This window comes from Triticum dicoccoides, chromosome 7B, assembly GCF_002162155.2.
Source record: "Triticum dicoccoides isolate Atlit2015 ecotype Zavitan chromosome 7B, WEW_v2.0, whole genome shotgun sequence".
Classification (NCBI taxonomy): domain Eukaryota; kingdom Viridiplantae; phylum Streptophyta; class Magnoliopsida; order Poales; family Poaceae; genus Triticum; species Triticum dicoccoides.
The window spans coordinates 692,183,285-692,189,504 of NC_041393.1; positions in this window are offsets into that span (position 1 = coordinate 692,183,285).

Genomic DNA, 6,220 nt, shown 5'->3' on the forward strand with positions numbered 1-6,220 from the left:
AGGTTTAAGCTTGAGGACAAGCAAAGGTTTAAGCTTGGGGGAGTTGATACGTCTCCAATGTATCTACTTTTCCATGTATCTACTTTTCCAAACATTTTGCCCTTGTTTTGGACTCTAACTTGCATGATTTGAATGAAACTAACCCGGACTGATGTTGTTTTCAGCAGAACTGCCATGGTGTTGTTTATAATGCAGAAAACAAAAGTTCTCGGAATGACCTAAAAATCCACGGAGATAACTTTTGGAAAATATAAAAAATACTAGCGAAAGAATCAAGGCCAGGGGGCCCACACCCTGTCCACGATGGTGGGGGGCGCGCCCCCTTCCCCTGGGCGCGCCCCCCTATCTCATGGCCCCCCTGATGCTCCACCGACCTCAACTCCAACTCTATATATTACGTTTCGCGGAGAAAAAATTCAGAGAGAAAGTTTCATCGCGTTTTACGATACAGAGCCGCCGCCAAGCCCTAATCTCTCTCGGGAGGGCTGATATGGAGTCCGTTCTGGGCTCCGGAGAGGGGGATTCGTCATCGTCGTCATCATCAACCATCCTCCATCACCAATTTCATGATGCTCACCGCCGTGCATGAGTAATTCCATCATAGGCTTGCTGGACGGTGATGGGTTGGATGAGATTTACCATGTAATCAAGTTAGTTTTGTTAGGGTTTGATCCCTAGTATCCACTATGTTCTGAGATTGATGTTCCTATGACTTTGCTATGCTTAATGCTTGTCACTAGGGCCCGAGTGCCATGATTTCAGATCTGAACCTATTATGTTTTCATGAATATATGTGAGTTCTTGATCCTATCTTGCAAGTCTATAGTCACCTATTATGTGTTATGATCCGACAACCCCGAAGTGACAATAATCGGGATACTTCTCGGTGATGACCGTAGTTTGAGGAGTTCATGTATTCACTATGTGTTAATGCTTTGGTCTGGTACTCTATTAAAAGGAGGCCTTAATTTCCCTTAGTTTCCATTAGGACCCCGCTGCCACGGGAGGGTAGGACAAAAGATGCCATGCAAGTTCTTTTCCATAAGCACGTATGACTATATTCGGAATACATGCCTACATTACATTGATGAACTGGAGCTAGTTCTGTGTCACCCTATGTTATAAGTTATAACTATTAAATGAGGAATCGCATCCGACATAATTATCCATCATTGATCCAATGCCTACGAGCTTTTCACATATTGTGCTTTGCTTATTTACTTTACCGTTGCTACTTTTACAACTACTACAAAACTGCTATCTTTACTTTTTGCCACTGTTACCATTACTTCCATACTACTTTGCTGCTAAATACTTTGCTGTAGATACTAAGTTATCCAGGTGTGGTTGAATTGACAACTCAACTGCTAATACTTGAGAATATTCTTTGGCTCCCCTTGTGTCGAATACTCTACCCTCGAAAGCTGTTGCGATCCCCTATACTTGTGGGTTATCAGGGGGCGTGCCCCCCACCCTCCTGGCCAGGGTGTGGGCCTCCTCTGTTATTTTCTTCGCTCAATAATTCTTATTAATTCCAAAAGTGACTTCCGTGGAGTTTCAGGATTTTTGGAGCTGTGCAAAATAGGTTTCCAATATTTGCTCCTTTTCCAGCCAGAAGCCCAGCTGTCGGCATTCTCCCTCTTCATGATAAACCTTGTAAAATAAGAGAGAATAGCCATAAGTATTGTGACATAATGTGTAATAACCGCCCATAATGCAATAAATATTGATATAAAAGCATGATGCAAAATGGACGTATCAACTCCCCCAAGCTTAGACCTCGCTTGTCCTCATGCGGAAGCCGAAATCGGAAAATATCTCCACATGTTCAGAGATAGAGGTGTTGATAAATATAAAATACGGACATGAGGGCATCATGATCATTCTTATAACAGCAACATGTATAGATTTTATCATATGATTTCTCATGCTCAAGTAACAATCTATTCACAATGTCAAGTATGGATCATAAACTTCATTGGGGGCTAACAAATTAAAGTCTTAGTCATTGAAGCAATTGCAATTTATCATAACATTAGAAAGAGTCAAGAATAGAGCTTTTCAGCAAGTCCACATACTCAACTATCATATAGTCTTCTATAATTGCTAACACTCACGCAATACTTATGGTTATGGAGTTTTAATCGGACACTGAGAAAGATAGGGGCTTATAGTTTCGCCTCCCAACGTATTCACCTTTGGGTGATGTCAACAATAATAGTTCATGCTAACTTACATCCAGTTGGATATATTTATCAGGATCTTTCCAACACGAGGTGCTTGCCGAAGGATAAAATGAAAAAGGGAAAGGTGAAGATCACCTTGACTCTTGCATAAAGTAAAGACATAAAGTAAAAGATAGGCCCTACGCAGAGGGAAGCAGAGGTTGTCATGTGCTTTTAGGGTTGGATGCACAAAATCTTAATACAAAAGAATGTCACTTTATATTGCCACTTGTGATATGAACCTTTATTATGCAGTTCGTCGCTTTTATTACTTCCACATCAAACAATCGTATAAAGCTTATATTCTTTGCACTAATAAGTCATACATATTTAGAGAGCAATTTTTATTGCTTGCAACATGACAACTTACTTGAAGGATCTTACTCAATCCATAGGTAGGTATGGTGGATTCTCATGGCAAAACTGGGTTTAAGGATAATTGGAAGCAAAAGTAGTATCTCTACTTGGTGGAAGGAATTTTTTTGGCTAGCATGAGGGGGAAAGGCAAGCTCAACATGTTTGAAAGATCCATGACAATATACTTTAACTGAGATGTGAGGAAACATAACCCATTACGTTGTCTTCCTTGTCCAACATCAACTCTTTAGCATGTCGTACTTAATGAGTGCTCACAATCATAAAAGATGTCCAAGATAGTATATTTATATGTGAAAACCTCTCTTTCTTTATTACTTCCTATTAATTGCAACGATGGCCAAAACTACGTTTGTCAACTCTCAACAAATTTTATGCCTCATACTCTTTATATGTGAAGTCATCACTATCCATAAGATCAATATGAACTCTTTTATTCTTTTTATTATTTCTACTTTCTCAAGATCATAGCAAGATAGCAAAGCCCTTGACTCAACGCTAATCTTTATTATATAGCTCGCGGACTCGATTACATAGAAGGATCACAAAGCAAAACTCAAAACTAATTCATACCAAAACTTTATTCTACTAGATCTAGATATTACTAAAAGGAACGAACTAAATAAAACAGTAAAGATAGGAGTGTGATGGTGATACGATATCGGGGCACCTCCCCCAAGCTTGGCAGTTGCCAAGGGGAGTGCCCATACCCATGTGATTATGTCGCCTCCTTCAAAGTTGGTGTTGTGATCTTCTTAGCGATGATGCCCCTCAGGATACGATTTTCCTCCTCGAGCTTATTGACTTGTTGTTTGAGATCCATATTTTCCTTGCGGAGCTTGCCCGTAATGGTTAAAGCTCCTTTTACCCAAGGATGATGCATAGCTTCTAGAGAACAAGTGACAATCTTTTTCATATTTTCATAAGAAAGAAATTTAACATTGGAAGGGATGACCGAATTTGGAATAGCCGAGCTTTGTAGTTCCCCCATCATGAATCCTGCTTGGAAGCGAGAGGTAACTTCTTGATCTTCCTCCATGGCATCTATCCTTTTCAAGTCGGCCTCCATCTCATCCTCCGTTGATGGTCCAAAGTGATAAGCATCGCTGTTTGCTCCTGGACCTGGCGTTGGGTGAGACACCCGACTCTCCCGGACTGACTCTTGAGAAGACATCTTGCTCTAAATCTGTAACAGAAACAACTCGAAACGAAAACAGAAGATTTTTGCGTGATACTGTGATCAAAACATTCAGGAGATTATATAATGAATTTTTACCGACCAAGAGAAGTAACGTGCAAGAAAACGGAGTCCGGGAGGCACACGAGGTGCCCACGAGACAGGGGGCGCGCCCAGTAGGGATGGGCGCACCCTCCACCCTCGTGGAGGCCTCGTGTCATTCCCGGATTACTTCTTGCTTTCCAAAATTCTGAAATATTCCAGAACGGAGAAAAATTGCCATTAGAATTGTTTTGGAGTTGGTTTACTTACCGTACCACATACCTATTCCTTTTCGGAGTCTGAAACATTCTGGAAAGTGTCCCTTATGTATTCCTCCAGGGTTACGGTTTCAATAATATTAGTTTCAACATTGATAGGATTACCGGAGATATAATGTTTGATTCTTTGACTGTTCACCACCCTCGGACTTATGCCTTCGAAGTTGTTAATTTTTATGGCACCAGAATGATAGACCTCCTCGATAACGTAAGGACCTTCCCATTTAGAGAGAAGTTTTCCTGCAAAAAATCTTAAACGAGAGTTGAATAGAAACACATAATCACCTACGTTAAATTCTCGCTTTTGTATTCTTTTGCCATGCCATCTTTTAACTTTTTCTTTGAACAGCTTGGCATTCTCATAGGCTTGGGTTCTCCATTCATCAAGTGAGCTAATATCAAATAACCTCTTCTCACCGGCAAGTTTGAAGTCATAGTTGAGCTCTTAATATCCCAATATGCCTTATGTTCAAGTTCAAGAGGTAAGTGACATGCTTTTCCATAAACCATCTTATATGGAGACATACCATAGTATTTTTATATGCAGTTCTATAGGCCCATAATGCATCATCAAGTTTCTTGGACCAATTCTTTCTAGATCTATTGACAGTCTTTTGCAAAATTAATTTGAGCTCTCTATTGCTCAACTCTACTTGAACACTAGACTGCGGGTGATAAGGAGATGCAATTCTATGATTAACATCATAATTAGCAAGCATCTTACGGAAAGCGCCATCAATAAAATGTGAACCACCATCAGTCATAAGATATCTAGGGACTCCAAACCTCGGAAAAACAACTTCCTTAAGCATCTTAATAGAGGTGTTATGATCAGCACTACTAGTTGGAATAGCTTCTACCCACTTAGTAACGTAATCAACAGCAACCAAAATATGTGTGTAACCATTAGAGGCAGGAAAAGGCCCCATATAATCAAAGCCCCAAACATCAAATGGTTCAATAACAAGAGCATAATTCATAGGCATTTCTTGACATCTACTAATATTACCAATTCTTTGGCATTCATCACGAGACAACACAAACTTACGGGCATCTTTGAAGAGAGTAGGCCGATAAAAACCAGATTGCAATACCTTATGTGCAGTTCTATCTCCAGCGTGGTGTCCTCCATACGGTTTGGAGTGACACTTGCATAGGATCTGTTCCTGTTCATGCTCAGGTACACAACGTCTAATAACACCATCTACTCCTTCTTTATAAAGGTGTGGGTCATCCCAGAAGTAATGTCTTAAATCATAAAAGAACTTTTTCTTTTGGTGGTATGTGAAACTAGGTGGTATAAATTTAGCAACAATGTAATTAGCATAATCAGCATACCATGGAGCAGTACGAGAAGCATTAATGACCGCTAGTTGTTCCTCAGGAAAGCTATCATCAATAGGTAGTGGGTCATCAAGAACATTCTCTAACCTAGACAAGTTGTCTGCAACGGGGTTCTCAGCTCCCTTTCTATCAATAATATGCTAATCAAATTCTTGGAGCAAGAGAACCCATCTAATAACTCTAGGTTTATCATCTTTCTTTTCCATAAGATATTTAGTAGCAGCATGATCCATGTGAATAGTAACTTTAGAATCAACAACATAGGTCTGAACTTATCACAAGCAAATATAACTGCTAAGAATTCTTTTTCAGTAGTAGCATAATTTCTCTGGGCAGTATCTAGAGTTTTACAAGCATACTGGATAACATTTAATTTCTTATCAAATCTTTGCCCTAGAACAGCACCTACATCATAATCATTAGCTTCACACATAATTTCAAAGGGTAAATTCCAATCAGGTGGCTGAACAATAGGTGCAGAGATCAAAGCTTTCTTAAGTATTTCAAATGCTTCTACACAATCATCATCAAAGACAAAAGGAATTTCTTTTTGTAATAAATTAGTCAGAGGCCTAGAGATTTTAGAAAAGTCCTTAATGAACCTCCTATAAAAACCGGCATGACCAAGGAAGCTTCTTACACCTTTAATGTCCTTGGGACATGGCATCTTTTCAATAGCATCAACTTTAGCTTTATCAACTTCAATACCTTTCTCAGAAATCTTATGCCCCAAGACAATGCCTTCATTAACCATAAAGTGGCACTTTTCCCAATTCAAG